General features: G+C 46.1%; 1 protein-coding gene across 2 annotated transcripts in view; it reads left to right on the forward strand.

Moving 5' to 3' along the window:
* Positions 1-17252, forward strand: part of LOC311131578 (formin-binding protein 1-like) — a 55447-nt gene that overhangs the window by 2784 nt on the left and 35411 nt on the right. The gene's annotated exons all lie outside the window — the stretch shown is intronic.

The following is a 17252-nucleotide window of genomic DNA, read 5'->3' on the forward strand; positions in this document are numbered from 1 at the left end:
CCTCCACAGATTTTCTATGGGATTAAGGTCTGGAGACTGGCTAGGCCACTCCAGGACCTTAATGGGCTTCTTCTTGAGCCACTCCTTTGTTGCCTTGGACGTGAGTTTTGGGTCATTGTCATGCTGGAATACCCATCCACCCATTTTCAATGCCCTGGCTGAGGGAAGGAGGTTCTCACTCAAGATTTGATGGTACATGGCCCCGTCCATCGTCCCTTTGATGCGGTGAAGTTGTCCTGTCCCCTTAGCAGAAAAACACCCCCAAAGCATAATGTTTCCACCTCCATGTTTGACGGTGGGGATGGTGTTCTTGGGGTCATAGGCAGCATTCCTCCTCCTCCAAACACGGCGAGTTGAGTTGATGCCAAAGAGCTCGATTTTGGTCTCATCTGACCACAACACTTTCTCCCAGTTCTCCTCTGAATCATTCAGATGTTCATTGGCAAACTTCAGACGGGCATGTATATGTGCTTTCTTGAGCAGGGGGACCTTGCGGGCGCTGCAAGATTTCAGTCCTTCACGGCGTAGTGTGTTACCAATTGTTTTCTTGGTGACTATGGTCCCAGCTGCCTTGAGATCATTGACAAGATCCTCCCGTGTAGTTCTGGGCTGATTCCTCACCGTTCTCATGATCATTGCAACTCCACGAGGTGAGATCTTGCATGGAGCCCCAGGCCAAGGGAGATTGACAGTTCTTTTGTGTTTCTTCCATTTGCGAATAATCGCACCAACTGTTGTCACCTTCTCACCAAGCTGCTTGGCGATGGTCTTGTAGCCCATTCCAGCCTTGTGTAGGTCTACAATCTTGTCCCTGACATCCTTGGAGAGCTCTTTGGTCTTGGCCATGGTGGAGAGTTTGGAATCTGATTGATTGATTGCTTCTGTGGACAGGTGTCTTTTATACAGATAACAAACTGAGATTAGGAGAACTCCCTTTAAGAGTGTGCTCCTAATCTCAGCTCATTACCTGTATAAAAGACACCTGGAAGCCAGAAATCTTTCTGATTGAGAGGGGGTCAAATACTTATTTCCCTCATTAAAATGCAAATAAATTTATAACATTTTTGACATGCGTTTTTCTGGATTTTTTTGTTGTTATTCTGTCTCTCACTGTTCAAATAAACCTACCATTAAAATTATAGACTGATCATTTCTTTGTCAGTGGGCAAATGTACAAAATCAGCAGGGGATCAAATACTTTTTTCCCTCACTGTATCTGTAGTCACGGTATGACAGGTGTTTGTTAGTAGTGTCATCATATTGACAGTATGATTTTGGGCTCTACTGAGGGCCCATTCCTGAGACCTTCTATTGCGTTCAGTCCACGGCACACATCTTTAAATCGTTTCCCCTCTGTGAGGTTGCTGAGAGTGGAATCACAGGATTGTGTAGGGGAGTGTGTGGTGTGGATGTCGTCTTTAATAAAGGGCAGTTGTGCTAACAGGCATGGCTTAGGGAGGTGTTAAACACGGAACGGAGGAGGAGGTAGACAGGGTCTTGGAGACAGACGGGGCCTAGTGCGTAAGGGGCAGACTGGGAACATTGAGGGGAAATGCTGCCCTGCCCAGGTAAATTACGCAGGACAAAACAAAAGAGGCGGTAAAACAATCAACGAGAGAGAGAGAGAGAGAGGTGGATCAGGAGGCATCACAGATAAACAGGGATTTGATAGGTGGCGGCCCTACTGCATAGCCAGGGTACGTGCAGCATTGGGTTGCATGCATTAGTACATTTTTCTTTGCTTTATCTGCACAGATTTGAGTCAGTTAGTAACGTTTGTTGTGCAGTATTATGGTAAAAAGTATAGCTCATTATTAGCTGAGGCATGTCAGGCCATTGGACCTATTATTGGAGGAAGGAGTTGGTCGTGGTTTACAGTGTGGCTTAATCTAATTTGTCTAGACTTGTTAGCGAACTGGCAAGCTGACATACTGCACTCTTTTAGAGATGCAGTCAGGGGATTTCTCTGATATAAAACAGTGCAACATGAGGTTGATATGTCACACACTTAAAGAAGTAGGGTCCTCATACATTTTCTTTTCAGACAGTGCTCAGGTATTTCTCCTAGCTCGTTATCCTCAATCCCCTAGTTTTTCTTTCTACTATTTCTATAATTTGCCTCTTGTCAAAGCCTGCCCTGGACACACTGGGTTGTCTTTGGATTATTTTCTTTTTACAAGGTAAATGACCCATGATCTGTTAGAATGATTTGAATGCCCATGACTCTTATGTGATTATTAGGGAGTTATAAAATGGGTTGTTACTATGGGAGGGGGGGGGGGGGTTGCTCATGCTCTCTAGATGCAGTGTGTGTATGCAGACAGTGCATTGTAACGCCTCACTGACTGTCAGAGCTTTAGAAGGGAGCCTCGGTACCAGAAGCAGCAGAGCCCAGTTTAAGACTGTTCAATTAATGCTAATCCTCCGGACAGGGCTGAATCATCATCATCCTGGCCTTGGGATTCTGTCATGTTTTTGACAACATGAACCCCTAATGGAGAAGGCCTAATGCAGATTTCATCAATTCAAGGCATTCCCCTTGTATAGAGCGATACATTAGATATTACTATATTATCTGTGATAGGTTAATTCCATGTCCTGTGAATAATGTAGCCCAGTAGGCTACCTATAATAGATGTTTGAGGGAGATGATTCACATTCTGTGTTGCTCCCAGTCCCTCCTATGGTTTGTGGGTTGGTTGGTGGACTTCCTTTGTCCAGGCTTTCTTCTTCGTGTTAATCTGGACAACATGGGGTTGAGTCAGGTGAGTCCAACTGGCCAAGATTAGAGCTAAACTCTCTGCCTGCTAGTCTGGTTCACAGAGGGGGCCCTTGCTTCATTCCACTGACAAACATGGTGAAAGAAGACTGGGTAATGATGACTACTGAGGAGGCTATAATTGGTCTTTATTTGGGATTCTATTCTATCAAGTTGTAGAGATCTGGTCACATCAATTGAGGGCTGACTGAGGCAATGGTTCACCATGACCCAGCATATTTCTTTTGTCTCTGACCTATTTCCAGTCAGGTGCAAAGAGAACGGTTTCACATGAGCACACATTTCAAATCCACCGCTGATTAAAACAGTAGGACATTGACCAAACTGAAAATCTCAGCTGAAATGAATAGTTCTCGTTTTCTTTTGCAGTGTGAAAATCGTGTGTGTCTACAAGGCATTACAATCTCCTGTTTTGGATTTTGGGATTATACATTGTGGAGCAAGGGAGGACTGGTTGATTGCCCGTTGCTCTCAAGAAGGCCTGGCTCAATTCCGAGAACTTTAAAAAAAACTAATTTGTACAATTATTTTAATATGTTTTGTTCTCAGCCAAGCTTTGATTCATTACACTTTAACACCTTCCCTGCACAGTACAACCCCAGGGTAATGCGTACAATCCAGTTGAGATTTACACACAATTACAGCTTTGTACCTTTTTTAATGTTCTCTGCTGGCACTGTCTCTGTCCTCTGACAAATCACATTGAAAACACAGCTGCTGGGCTCTTCCTGTTTGGCTGGTGCGCTCTGAAAATGTGTCCCCACTCTCATCTCTGCAACTCTTCCCAACCCTGAATGGATTTAATATGCCATGTAACCCCAATTTCTGTGCTCTTTCTTAGAATCCAATTTTGTTTTAGCTAATCCGGAACATGTAACCTAGCCATAGGTTGTAACTAAGCATATTGCAGAACTTAATTGTCTGTACTGATTAACTGCCACTGTCACTAGCTATAGTGCGGTGTGTTGTAGCATGAAGTCATTACGTTAGTCACCCAAATCCCCAAATGCAGTGCATGAATACACTACACTATATTTCAGGACTTTAAATCCTCTTGAATGGATGCCAGTTCAGTGATGATGCATCAGGTTCTGCATTCTGTCGCAGACAGTTTGACAAGACATTAGTCAAAGCATTAGGAATTTTACATGGAAAGTGTGGGAAGTTTAGCAAAAAAGTTCAACTCGGAAAGAGTTATACTCTCAATACAGTCATTATCATTACTCTCACACGATTTCTGGTTTGATTGCCAAATGTAAGTTTGGAACATAGTCTACAACAGGCATTTTCCACCCTCTGTGACAAAAGTATCCCTGGGAACACAGCTAATGCCTCAAACACGGTGAATGAATACCCTTTTGACCTTCCTCTAATTTAGGCTATACACTCATGAATGAAGTGGTAGACTTTTTGAACGTCAGGAACAGAAACTGTCGTGTTGTGTCCTGGGTTCATACAGGTAGGTCAGCTGACGCTCCCACATAACTTTACACCCACAGGGTCCTCATACTGGTTTATCTTATTGCTCTGGAGCTCTAAAGGCTTTTGACACTGCTGGGATTGATGTCCATCTGATGCCTTTGCCCAATGTGTACAGAACAGCCCACCAGCAACCTCAGCAAGGTTAGGTGATATTGTTTTGATTGTAATCTGTGCTGTGGACATCCACACTACAAACATGCATATCACCTGAACTGTAGTGTTGCACCATATTCAATGATCCTCTTTCCTCGTTGACGGTAATAAACGGGGCATAACATGGTGTAATAAACAGAATAAATAAGGTATGCATTTGAAACATTAAATGGAGACTGCAAGTTATTTTGTGCCACACAAGCAGTGGTTGTCTTTGTCCTGGTGTCCCACTTTGTTTATTCATTTCTGCTTTTGTTTTGTTCCAAGAACTTGGCGCATTTGGCAGCCATTGTTCTGCGAGCATGGAAAATGAATTGAGCTTTAGCATGGGCTCTCTGGGAGTTGGCTGGAGTTGTATGAGAGGGTAACAGAGTTCACTGACTCCCCATTCATTTTTGCTGGGCCTCTTGCAGCTTGACTAATAGTTTGGGTCTGTTTACATGAAGGGGAAAAAAGACATGAGAAAGTGGACTGCATTGTTTCACTTTTTTGTTTAGATGACAAAGCAATGTATTGCTTATTAACCAGATAAATACAGACTGAACCACTTTAGCTAGGGGGGAATTGAGTGGTATGTGCCAGGATTCCAGGAATGTGGTATTTTTACATTTACTCTAGCCTACCTATTGATTCACAGGCTGCTGTTTTCCTTCCCAAGACAATGTCCCGAGTAGGAAGAAGGTACATGTTATAGCCCATAAGGAAACATTTATTATCATGGTGTCTTTTAGTGATCTGCATACTAACATGTTGATTGGGAGTTGTTGCTGTGGAACCATAGGACAGACAGACAAGGGGATGTCTGTCTCCCAGGCTGCATTTCACTGAGCTAGCTGACAATTTAGTACACAATGTGCTTGCTTGGTAACCCTCTTCTTGGAAAGAAGAATGCCTTTCTGAACATATTCAAGTCAGGTAGTCGACTTTCTCATGTACGAAAAACAGGACATTTGGCGGTGACCCAGAGCAGCCTAGTCCTGAGTATCAGGATCCGCCCATATGCTGTAGGCTGTGTTTTACAAGACAGCCGTTTAGCAATGCAGGAAATGTAGGCTACCGTTCTGAAGTTAATTATTAAACAGAGTAGTAGATTAGCCAAGCATGCCAGGGTTTCACTAACCTATGCTCTAGTTGACGCAGTGAAGCAGTCTCAACACCTCTCATGTTGCAGATAACTATTGTGTAGTCAACATGCATGGGGAGACAGGCTTATTCCATTCTATTTCATTCTTTTATTTTATGGTTAAATATTTCCACCTCAGTCAGCCCCACAGTTACATTCAATAGTCCATATGCTCCAGATGCATATGGGGCCAAAGTCTCACACTGGAGGATTTCATCATCTGAGCCATAGTTTCACACGCACCACTGGTGTCTCCTCTACTCAGTTTACCCAGCAGAGAGATGGTGATAAGCTCTGCTTACTGGTCAAAGTCACCTTGAAATTGGGTGGGGGTGGTATGAGCCCCAGTGTTGAATGGCCAGGAAGAGAAGAAGGGGTGGGGGATGCAGGCCTTGTGGTCCCCCACCCCCAGCACCCCCATCCTCCTCTGCTGATCCCCAGCCACACACACTAAAACTGTAGTGCTGAACAAACGCCACTGTTAAATTGCAATAACAGAGCACACAGCAGAGGGAGGCCAGATGTTGATAAATCATGATACTATTATTCATCAAAGGAATCACTCTCCCACGTGAGTCCTTTCATCAGATAGAGTTGTGTTAAAAAAGCATGTAGCTAATGTGGCTTATGAGGTCACGCTTTGATTCGTAGAGCGAGAAAGCAGAACTTTACCCAGAAATAGATGGCGAATATGAGGTCAGTGTGTCAGACCCGAATGTTACAAGAGCACATGTAAACAACACTATGAATGAGTCATTGATCACCAAACAAATAGTTCACAGGCATGCTGTGTAGAATCAGTCCTGTTCTGCATTAGACAGTACAGAATAACATTTCACGGCACCTATCATCATAGAAACAAGATGGGATGGGAAGTTGTTCAAAGCATTAGGTTCTCTTCAGTTGTTCTCTGTGCTGATGGGCTGAGACGTGGCAAACAAAGGTGTTGACAGGGACAGAGAAGAGGACCTTGTTGGGGCCAACGCTATAACACCACAGCCAGAGTCTACCAAGGAACGCCTTTTAACTGTCACTTCATATACCAGGCGCTGTGTGGTGACTGGGGCAGACAGAAACAGTGGCGTTCTGATTTCGCTGTTGCACATGTGCGTAGCTCACACACACACACACACACTCCATCACTCTTCAGAGGGAGACCGGGACACATCCAAAAGATTGTTTGGCAAACATCTTCTCTGGTTCATATTGCTGGAAGGTGCTCATGGATCACATGGCTACTCTACTATAAACGGTTAAAAAGAAAAATCAGTTCAGAGGCTTAGCCTTTTAAAGGGACATATTAAAAATGTTCAACTTACTATTCATCTCCAACATCAAAGTGAAAATGGCACGTTTCTATGTTTTGTGGTAAAAATGTTGGGGTGGTGCTGGAGATGATGAATATGAAGTTGAAAATTTTTGTAATTTCCCTTTAACTAATCCTCAAGTTCCGTATGAAGTACTCAGGACTGCAGAGCATTGCACAGGGAACGGTTTCAATTTACGGTCCATTCGGCTGACTCAGGCTGTTGTGTTGTGTCTTACGTTCACATTACAGTTGGCTTTTTCTGCACCGTCTATTATGTTTGGAACCAGGCTCTGGATCGAGCTAGGAAGGGAGCCAAGTGATACAAGGGCACACCAGATTTGCTTACCCCCCTCTCGGGCCTGGCTGCCCTCTCAGCCTCTAAACAAGCTGTGCCAGGAACTTCTCTGTACTCCTCTGATTAAACATGTCCAGGAGATGATTTACTGGGACGGCAGAACATACAAACATTGAAACATTCTCTCCTCTCCTGCTGCTCACTCCACAAGGAGCCTGAGTGATAATGGATGTGCTGTCATAATACACTCGCCGAGGGAGAAGAAGAGTTTCCGTTTGGTCCCGATAAGAATAGCTGTGGTGGCCCGTGGTTCATGTTTGTGGCTTGGGCAGGTTTTCTAGTTGAGGTCAGCCTGTCAGTGCTGCTGCTGCCTCAGTACAGGAGTTGGAAACAGCCTGACTGGCTGGGCTGAGGCTGAGGCTCCTGCCACATGGAGGTTCTAACTGCCCAGTAAACTAAACGAGGCTAGACAGTTGTGAATTTGTGATGTGGCCCTGCTGTGCCACATTATGGCAGTGCCAGGGTCATGTGGACTGTGTCCTCTGTCTCTCTTCCCCCTTCCCCTATTCTCTCTTTCTGTCTCTCCAACCCTCTCTCTTCCTGTCTTCCCCTATTCTCTCTTTCTGTCTCTCCAACCCTCTCTCTTCCCCCTTCCCCTATTCTCTCTTTCTGTCTCTCCAACCCTCTCTCTTCCTGTCTTCCCCTATTCTCTCTTTCTGTCTCTCCAACCCTCTCTCTTCCTGTCTTCCCCTATTCTCTCTTTCTGTCTCTCCAACCCTCTCTCTTCCTGTCTTCCCCTATTCCCTCTTTCTGTCTCTCCAACCCTCTCTCTTCCTGTCTTCCCCTATTCTCTCTTTCTGTCTCTCCAACCCTCTCTCTTCCCCCTTCCCCTATTCTCTCTTTCTGTCTCTCCAACCCTCTCTCTTCCTGTCTTCCCCTATTCTCTCTTTCTGTCTCTCCAACCCTCTCTCTTCCTGTCTTCCCCTATTCTCTCTTTCTGTCTCTCCAACCCTCTCTCTTCCTGTCTTCCCCTATTCCCTCTTTCTGTCTCTCCAACCCTCTCTCTTCCTGTCTTCCCCTATTCTCTCTTTCTGTCTCTCCAACCCTCTCTCTTCCCCCTTCCCCTATTCTCTCTTTCTGTCTCTCCAACCCTCTCTCTTCCTGTCTTCCCCTATTCCCTCTTTCTGTCTCTCCAACCCTCTCTCTTCCTGTCTTCCCCTATTCTCTCTTTCTGTCTCTCCAACCCTCTCTCTTCCTGTCTTCCCCTATTCCCTCTTTCTGTCTCTCCAACCCTCTCTCTTCCTGTCTTCCCCTATTCTCTCTTTCTGTCTCTCCAACCCTCTCTCTTCCTGTCTTCCCCTATTCTCTCTTTCTGTCTCTCCAACCCTCTCTCTTCCTGTCTTCCCCTATTCTCTCTTTCTGTCTCTCCAACCCTCTCTCTTCCCCCTTCCCCCTTCCCCTATTCTCTCTTTCTGTCTCTCCAACCCTCTCTCTTCCTGTCTTCCCCTATTCTCTCTTTCTGTCTCTCCAACCCTCCCTCTTCCTGTCTTCCCCTATTCTCTCTTTCTGTCTCTCCAACCCTCTCTCTTCCTGTCTTCCCCTATTCCCTCTTTCTGTCTCTCCAACCCTCTCTCTTCCTGTCTTCCCCTATTCTCTCTTTCTGTCTCTCCAACCCTCTCTCTTCCCCCTTCCCCTATTCTCTCTTTCTGTCTCTCCAACCCTCTCTCTTCCTGTCTTCCCCTATTCTCTCTTTCTGTCTCTCCAACCCTCTCTCTTCCCCCTTCCCCTATTCTCTCTTTCTGTCTCTCCAACCCTCTCTCTTCCCGTCTTCCCTTATTCTCTCTTTCTGTCTCTCCAACCCTCTCTCTTCCCCCTTCCCCTATTCTCTCTTTCTGTCTCTCCAACCCTCTCTCTTCCTGTCTTCCCCTATTCTCTCTTTCTGTCTCTCCAACCCTCTCTCTTCCCCCTTCCCCCTTCCCCTATTCTCTCTTTCTGTCTCTCCAACCCTCTCTCTTCCTGTCTTCCCCTATTCTCTCTTTCTGTCTCTCCAACCCTCTCTCTTCCTGTCTTCCCCTATTCTCTCTTTCTGTCTCTCCAACCCTCTCTCTTCCTGTCTTCCCCTATTCCCTCTTTCTGTCTCTCCAACCCTCTCTCTTCCTGTCTTCCCCTATTCTCTCTGTCTCTCCAACCCTCTCTCTTCCCCCTTCCCCTATTCTCTCTTTCTGTCTCTCCAACCCTCTCTCTTCCTGTCTTCCCCTATTCTCTCTTTCTGTCTCTCCAACCCTCTCTCTTCCCCCTTCCCCTATTCTCTCTTTCTGTCTCTCCAACCCTCTCTCTTCCCGTCTTCCCTTATTCTCTCTTTCTGTCTCTCCAACCCTCTCTCTTCCCCCTTCCCCTATTCTCTCTTTCTGTCTCTCCAACCCTCTCTCTTCCTGTCTTCCCCTATTCTCTCTTTCTGTCTCTCCAACCCTCTCTCTTCCCCCTTCCCCTATTCTCTCTTTCTGTCTCTCCAACCCTCTCTCTTCCTGTCTTCCCCTATTCTCTCTTTCTGTCTCTCCAACCCTCTCTCTTCCCCCTTCCCCTATTCTCTCTTTCTGTCTCTCCAACCCTCTCTCTTCCTGTCTTCCCTTATTCTCTCTTTCTGTCTCTCCAACCCTCTCTTCCCCCTTCCCCTATTCTCTCTTTCTGTCTCTCCAACCCTCTCTCTTCATGTCTTCCCGTATTCTCTCTTTCTGTCTCTCCAACCCTCTCTCTTCCCCCTTCCCCTATTCCCTCTTTCTGTCTCTCCAACCCTCTCTCTTCCCCCTTCCCCTATTCTCTCTTTCTGTCTCTCCAACCCTCTCTCTTCCCCCTTCCCCTATTCTCTCTTTCTGTCTCTCCAACCCTCTCTCTTCCTGTCTTCCCCTATTCTCTCTTTCTGTCTCTCCAACCCTCTCTCTTCCTGTCTTCCCTTATTCTCTCTTTCTGTCTCTCCAACCCTCTCTCTTCCCCCTTCCCCCTTCCCCTATTCTCTCTTTCTGTCTCTCCAACCCTCTCTCTTCCTGTCTTCCCCTATTCTCTCTTTCTGTCTCTCCAACCCTCTCTCTTCCTGTCTTCCCTTATTCTCTTTCTGTCTCTCCAACCCTCTCTCTTCCCCCTTCCCCTATTCTCTCTTTCTGTCTCTCCAACCCTCTCTCTTCCTGTCTTCCCCTATTCTCTCTTTCTGTCTCTCCAACCCTCTCTCTTCCCCCTTCCCCTATTCTCTCTTTCTGTCTCTCCAACCCTCTCTCTTCCTGTCTTCCCTTATTCTCTCTTTCTGTCTCTCCAACCCTCTCTCTTCCTGTCTTCCCCTATTCCCTCTTTCTGTCTCTCCAACCCTCTCTCTTCCCCCTTCCCCTATTCTCTCTTTCTGTCTCTCCAACCCTCTCTCTTCCTATCTTCCCCTATTCTCTCTTTCTGTCTCTCCAACCCTCTCTCTTCCCCCTTCCCCTATTCTCTCTTTCTGTCTCTCCAACCCTCTCTCTTCCTGTCTTCCCCTATTCTCTCTTTCTGTCTCTCCAACCCTCTCTCTTCCCCCTTCCCCTATTCTCTCTTTCTGTCTCTCCAACCCTCTCTCTTCCTGTCTTCCCTTATTCTCTCTTTCTGTCTCTCCAACCCTCTCTCTTCCTGTCTTCCCCTATTCTCTCTTTCTGTCTCTCCAACCCTCTCTCTTCCCCCTTCCCCTAGTCTCTCTTTCTGTCTCTCCAACCCTCTCTCTTCCTGTCTTCCCTTATTCTCTCTTTCTGTCTCTCCAACCCTCTCTCTTCCTGTCTTCCCCTATTCTCTCTTTCTGTCTCTCCAACCCTCTCTCTTCCCCCTTCCCCTATTATCTCTTTCTGTCTCTCCAACCCTCTCTCTTCCTGTCTTCCCTTATTCTCTCTTTCTGTCTCTCCAACCCTCTCTCTTCCTGTCTTCCCTTATTCTCTCTTTCTGTCTCTCCAACCCTCTCTCTTCCCCCTTCCCTTATTCTCTCTTTCTGTCTCTCCAACCCTCTCTCTTCCCCCTTCCCCTATTCTCTCTTCCTCTCCTTTATGTCTCGCTCTCTTCCACATTTCTCTCTTCCTGTCTTCCCCTATTCTCTCTCACTTCTCTGTCCACAGCCCTGTCCTCCTCTCTCTCTTCTCTCTAGACAGCCCTGTCCTCCTCGGGCTCTCTCTCTCTCTACAGCCCCCTTTTCTCGCTTCTCTCTATAGAGCCCTGTCTTTCTCTCTCTCTCTCTCTACAGCCCCCTTTTCTCTCTTCTCTCTATAGAGCCCTGTCCTCCTCTCTCTCTCTCTCTCTCTCTCTCTCTCTCTCTCTCTCTACAGCCCCCTTTACTCTCTTCTCTCTATAGAGCCCTGTCCTTCTCTCTTAAGTGAAAAAGGATGTCAGGAAGTAAACTGATTCCTGCCCCAGACCCAGCCGGCCTGCTGCTAGAGCTTAATTCATAGCGGATGTTTGGAGCCTCTTTTTTTTTTTTACGGGTGAGGATCCTTAAAGGCAGCCAATGGATTTAGTAGTAGTATGAACTCACTGTGCTATTAGTCACGTCAGCCGCGGCATTTCTTTGTGTAACACCCAGCAGGCCGCGAGAGGAGGAGGATGTATTGACTCTGTCTGGTTCACAGTTCAAGGGCCACTTTATTAACCATACTTCAAAGGGGCAAGAAATAAGGCAGCTGTTAGAAAGAGAGAGCGAGATGATCAGTGGAGCTGCTCCTTGATTGTGCTTTGTGGTCCCCTCTGATAAGAAGGCCAATATCTCAAAATGGAATAAACATATTTATCATACAGAAGACCCCAAACTCAGAGTGGCGTTTCAAATGTTTACTCAGCGAAGATGTCCAGCTGAATACATACATTCAATACAGTGTCCACTTACACCCTGAGGTTTCACCCCCTCCCTTCGACAAAGATGTACTTTTCCATCACACAGGATTTGTCCGTGCTCCTCCGTGCATATCACAGGACTTCTTATCAGTCCAAGATGGCGTAGTAGTGCAGTTGTGTTTTTATCGTATGTCTGTAAATAGCCTGTAAATACCCTATTTTTCGTACATATTTCCCTATCAGACTTTTCATCCTTCTACAAGATATACTTTCCTGCAACCCGCCTCACTCAATGTGGAACGGATTCTATTATTGACTTACCTTTATCTAGAATCTAGAATCTCCAGTTGAAACTAGCTAGCCAGCTAACTAGCTACTTGCTATTAGCCACAGCTAGCGGTGTTTCACCCAGAACATTTGATTTTTTTCCGCGGGATTAATTTTAATCACTGGACATTGATCACCGGATATTCGGCCAGTCTGCACAGCGCGTTATCGACCCAGAACATATCAGTTTTTCCGCCGGAATCACTGAATCACTGGACCTTTAACTCCGGATTCATCGCTACCAGCTGGCTACAACAAAAAACGGACGCTGTGGTCTGGCTAATCATCCTGAGCTAGGCCCATCTCCCGGCTATCTACCTCTCTGTCAACCGGACGGGACCACCTAGTGTTGACACGGAGCCCCGCCGATCCTACACGACTGGTCTGCCGACGAAATCGTCTGATGTGGTTACGACGTTAACCACGAAGATTCCATCCATCTGCTAGCCCTGGCCCGCTAGCAAACGCTAGCCGTGGCCTCTTACTCACTAGTGCTTCACCACCGGACCTTATGATAACTCAGCTATACAGCTGATATCTGCTGGACTGTTCCTTTTTACGGTACTACATCCTGTTTATGTTTAGCCTCAGCCCAAACATGGTTAGTTTATTGTTGTTTCGGTTATTTCTAATTGTACTATATCACTGTAGACCCCCCAGCCTAGCTAAACCTGCCTTAGATAGCTCCTTTGCCCCTCCCCCTATACACGCGGAGACCGACTCAATTGATGCCTCCAGCGATGCTATCTCTTTCATTGTTACCCAACGCTTAGGTTTACCTCCACTTTACTCATATCCTTCCATATCCTTGTCTGTACATAATGCCCTGAATCTTTTCTATAACACCCGGAAATCTGCCCCCTTTATTCTATGTACCCAACGCACTAGAAGACCAGTTCTTAAAGCCTTTAGCCGTATCCTTATTCTAGTCCTCCTCTGTTCCTCTGGTGATGTAGAGGCTAACCCAGGCCCTGCAGCCCTCAGTATCACTCCTACTCCCCAGGCGCTATCATTTGATGACTTCTGTAATCGCAAAAGTCTTGGTTTCTTGCACATAAATATCAGAAGTCTACTTCCTAAGTTTGAGTTATTCACTGCGTTAGCACACTCTGCCAACCCTGATGTTCTAGCAGTGTCTGAATCCTGGCTCAGGAAGGCCACCAAAAATTCTGAAATTTCCATCCCCAACTATAACATTTTCCGTCTAGATAGAACTGCCAAAGGGGGTGGAGTTGCAATCTACTGTAGAGATAGCCTGCAGAGCTCTATCATACTATCCAGGTCTGTGCCCAAACAGTTTGAGCTTCTACTTCTAAAAATCCACCTTTCCAGAAATAAGTCTCTCACTGTTGCCGCTTGCTACAGACCCCCCTCAGCCCCCAGCTGTGCCCTGGACACCATATGTGAATTGATTGCCCCCCATTTATCCTCAGAGTTTGTACTGCTTGGTGACCTAAATTGGGATATGCTTAATACCCCAGCCATCCTACAATCCAAGCTAGATGCCCTCAACCTCACGCAAATTATCAACGAACCTACCAGGTACAACCCTAAATCCGTAAACATGGGTACCCTCATAGATATCATCCTGACTAACATACCCTCTAAATACACCTCAGCTGTCTTCAACCAGGATCTCAGCGATCACTGCCTTATTGCCTGCGTCCGTAACGGGTCCGCGGTCAAACGACCACCCCTCATCACTGTCAAACGCTCCCTAAAACACTTTAGCGAGGAGGCCTTCCTAATTGACCTGGCCCAGGTATCCTGGATGGATATAGATCTCATTCCGTCAGTAGAGGATGCCTGGTTGTTCCTTAAAAGTAATTTCCTCTCAATCTTAAATAAACATGCCCCATTCAAAAAATACAGAACTAAGAACCGATATAGCCCCTGGTTCTCCTCAGACTTGACTGCCCTTGACCAGCACAAAAACATCCTGTGGCGTACAGCATTAGCATCAAATAGCCCCCGCGATATGCAACTTTTCAGGGAAGTTAGGAACCAATATACACAAGCAGTCAGGAAAGCAAAGGCTAACTTTTTCAAACAGAAATTTGCATCCTGTAGCACTAACTCCAAAAAGTTTTGGGACACTGTAAAGTCCATGGAGAATAAGAGCACTTCCTCCCAGCTGCCCACTGCACTGAGGCTAGGAAACACTATCACCACCGATAAATCTACAATAATCGAGAATTTCAACAAGCATTTTGCTACAGCTGGCCATGCTTTCCATCTGGCAACCACTAACCCGGCCACCAACTCTGCACCCTCTGCTGCAACTTGCCCATTCCCCCCCCCCCCGCTTCTCCTTCACACAAATTCAGACAGCTGATGTTTTGAAAGCGCTGCAAAATCTGGACCCCTACAAATCAGCTGGGCTAGACAATCTGGACCCTTTCTTTCTAAAACTAGCCGCCGAAATTGTCGCAACCCCTATTACTAGTCTGTTCAACCTCTCTTTCATAACGTCTGAGATCCCCAGAGATTGGAAAGCTGCCGCGGTCATCCCCCTCTTCAAAGGGGGTGACACTCTAGATCCAAACTGCTACAGACCTATATCCATCCTGCCCTGCCTTTCGAAAGTATTCGAAAGCCAAGTTAACAAACAGATCATCGACCATTTCGAATACCACCGTACCTTCTCCGCTATGCAATCCGGTTTCCGAGCTGGTCACGGGTGCACTTCAGCCACGCTCAAGGTCCTAAACGATATTATAACCGCGATTGATAATAGACAGTACTGTGCAGCCGTCTTCATCGACCTGGCCAAGGCTTTCGACTCTGTCAACCACCGCATTCTTATTGGCAGACTAAATAGCCTTGGTTTCTCAAATGACTGCCTCGCCTGGTTCACCAACTACTTCTCAGATAGAGTTCAGTGTGTCAAATCGGAGGGCCTGTTGTCTGGACCTATGGCAGTCTCTATGGGGGTGCCACAGGGTTCAATTCTTGGGCCGACACTTTTCTCCGTGTATATCAATGATGTCGCTCTTGCTGCTGGTGACTCTCAGATCCACCTCTATGCAGACGACACCATTTTGTATACATCTGGCCCTTCATTGGACACTGTGTTAACAAACCTCCAAACGAGCTTCAATGCCATACAACAATCCTTCAGTAGCCTTCAACTGCTCTTAAACACTAGTAAAACTAAATGCATGCTTTTCAATCGAACGCTGCTGGCACCCGCCCACCCGACTAGAATCACCACTCTCGACGGGTCTGACCTAGAGTATGTGGACAACTACAAATACCTAGGTGTCTGGTTAGACTGTAAACTCAACTTCCAGACTCACATAAAGAATCTCCAATCCAAAGTTAAATCTAGAATCGGCTTCCTATTTCGCAACAAAGCCTCCTTCACTCATGCTGCCAAACATGCCCTCGTAAAACTGACTATCCTACCGATCCTTGACTTCGGCGATGTCATTTACAAAATAGCCTCCAACACTCTACTCAGCAAATTGGATGTAGTCTATCACAGTGCCATCCGTTTTGTCTCCAAAGCCCCATACACTACCCACCACTGTGACCTGTATGCTCTTGTTGGCTGGTCCTCACTACATGTTCGTCGTCAAACCCACTGGCTCCAGGCCATCTATAAATCACTGCTAGGCAAATCCCCGCCTTATCTTAGCTCATTGGTCACCATAGCAGCACCCACCCGTAGTCTGCGCTCCAGCAGGTATATCTCACTGGTCATTCCCAAAGCCAACACCTCCTTTGGCCGCCATTCCTTCCAGTTCTCTGCTGCCAATGACTGGAACGAATTGCAAAAATCTCTGAAGCTGGAGACTCTTATCTCCCTCAATAACTTTAAGCATCAGTTGTCAGAGCACCTTACCGATCACTGCACCTGTACACAGCCCATCTGAAATTAGCCCACCCAACTACCTCATCCCTATATTGTTATTTATTTTGCTCTTTTGCACCCCAGTATCTCTATTTGCACATAATCTCTTGCACATCTAGCATTCCAGTGTTAATACTATTGTAATTATTCTGCACTATAGCCTATTTATTGCCTTACCTCCATAACTTGCTACATTTGCACACACTGTATATATATTTTCTGTTGTATTTCTGACTTTGTTTTTTACCCCATATGTAACTCTGTGTTGTTTTTATTGCACTACTTTGCTTTATCTTGGCCAGGTCGCAGTTGTAAATGAGAACCTGTTCTCAACTGGCTTACCTGGTTAAATAAAGGTGAAATAAAAAATAAAAATAAAAAGTCAGGAGAGACCTTAAGTTATTGGGAGTATACATTCCTACAGTCCACTGCAGTCAACTAAATAATTACGTTTCTCATACACAAAGAGCTTGAACCTAATGCTATTCATACTAAGAGGATATAATGATATAAAACAGTATAGATTAAAAACAGTAATATAAAACAGTAATTTACAATCTATCACCTCAGAGTCAATGTGTGTATTATTAAGTTAATGAGTCACCATGGCCCAACAGCAGACACTTCAACATCCCCAGACGGTTGTCACATCAAAGTCCTCATAACACTGGAACTGGGATTTGACTTCCTTGAGGCATGGCAGGCATTCCTATTTTTATCCTGTGTGTTTGGGCATTAGGAGTGATTAGATAAAACAGTGCTAACAGTACAGGATGTTGACAGGCTTGGAGGTGTTCGGTATTCCCTACAGTCATGCAGGCTGGGCTCTGCTGACTGAGATATGTATGCTGACAGGTTAGCAGCCAGCTGTGGAGGTGCCCTTTCTACACTGAGACTGGACCTGTGTGTGTGTGTGTGTGTGTGTGTGTGTGTGTGTGTTGCGCACACTGTGGTCTTAGGCTCCAACTCAGGCAGAGGACTTTGTCTCCCATAAGTTTGCTCTCTGGCCACGCCTTGCCCCTCTTGGCCAAACAAACGTTGTGCCACCTCCGCATTCTACTAACTAACGTTGTGCCACCTCCGCATTCTACTAACAAACGT

Source organism: Coregonus lavaretus (assembly GCF_964263955.1).
Source record: "Coregonus lavaretus genome assembly, chromosome: 6".
Lineage (NCBI taxonomy): Eukaryota > Metazoa > Chordata > Actinopteri > Salmoniformes > Salmonidae > Coregonus > Coregonus lavaretus.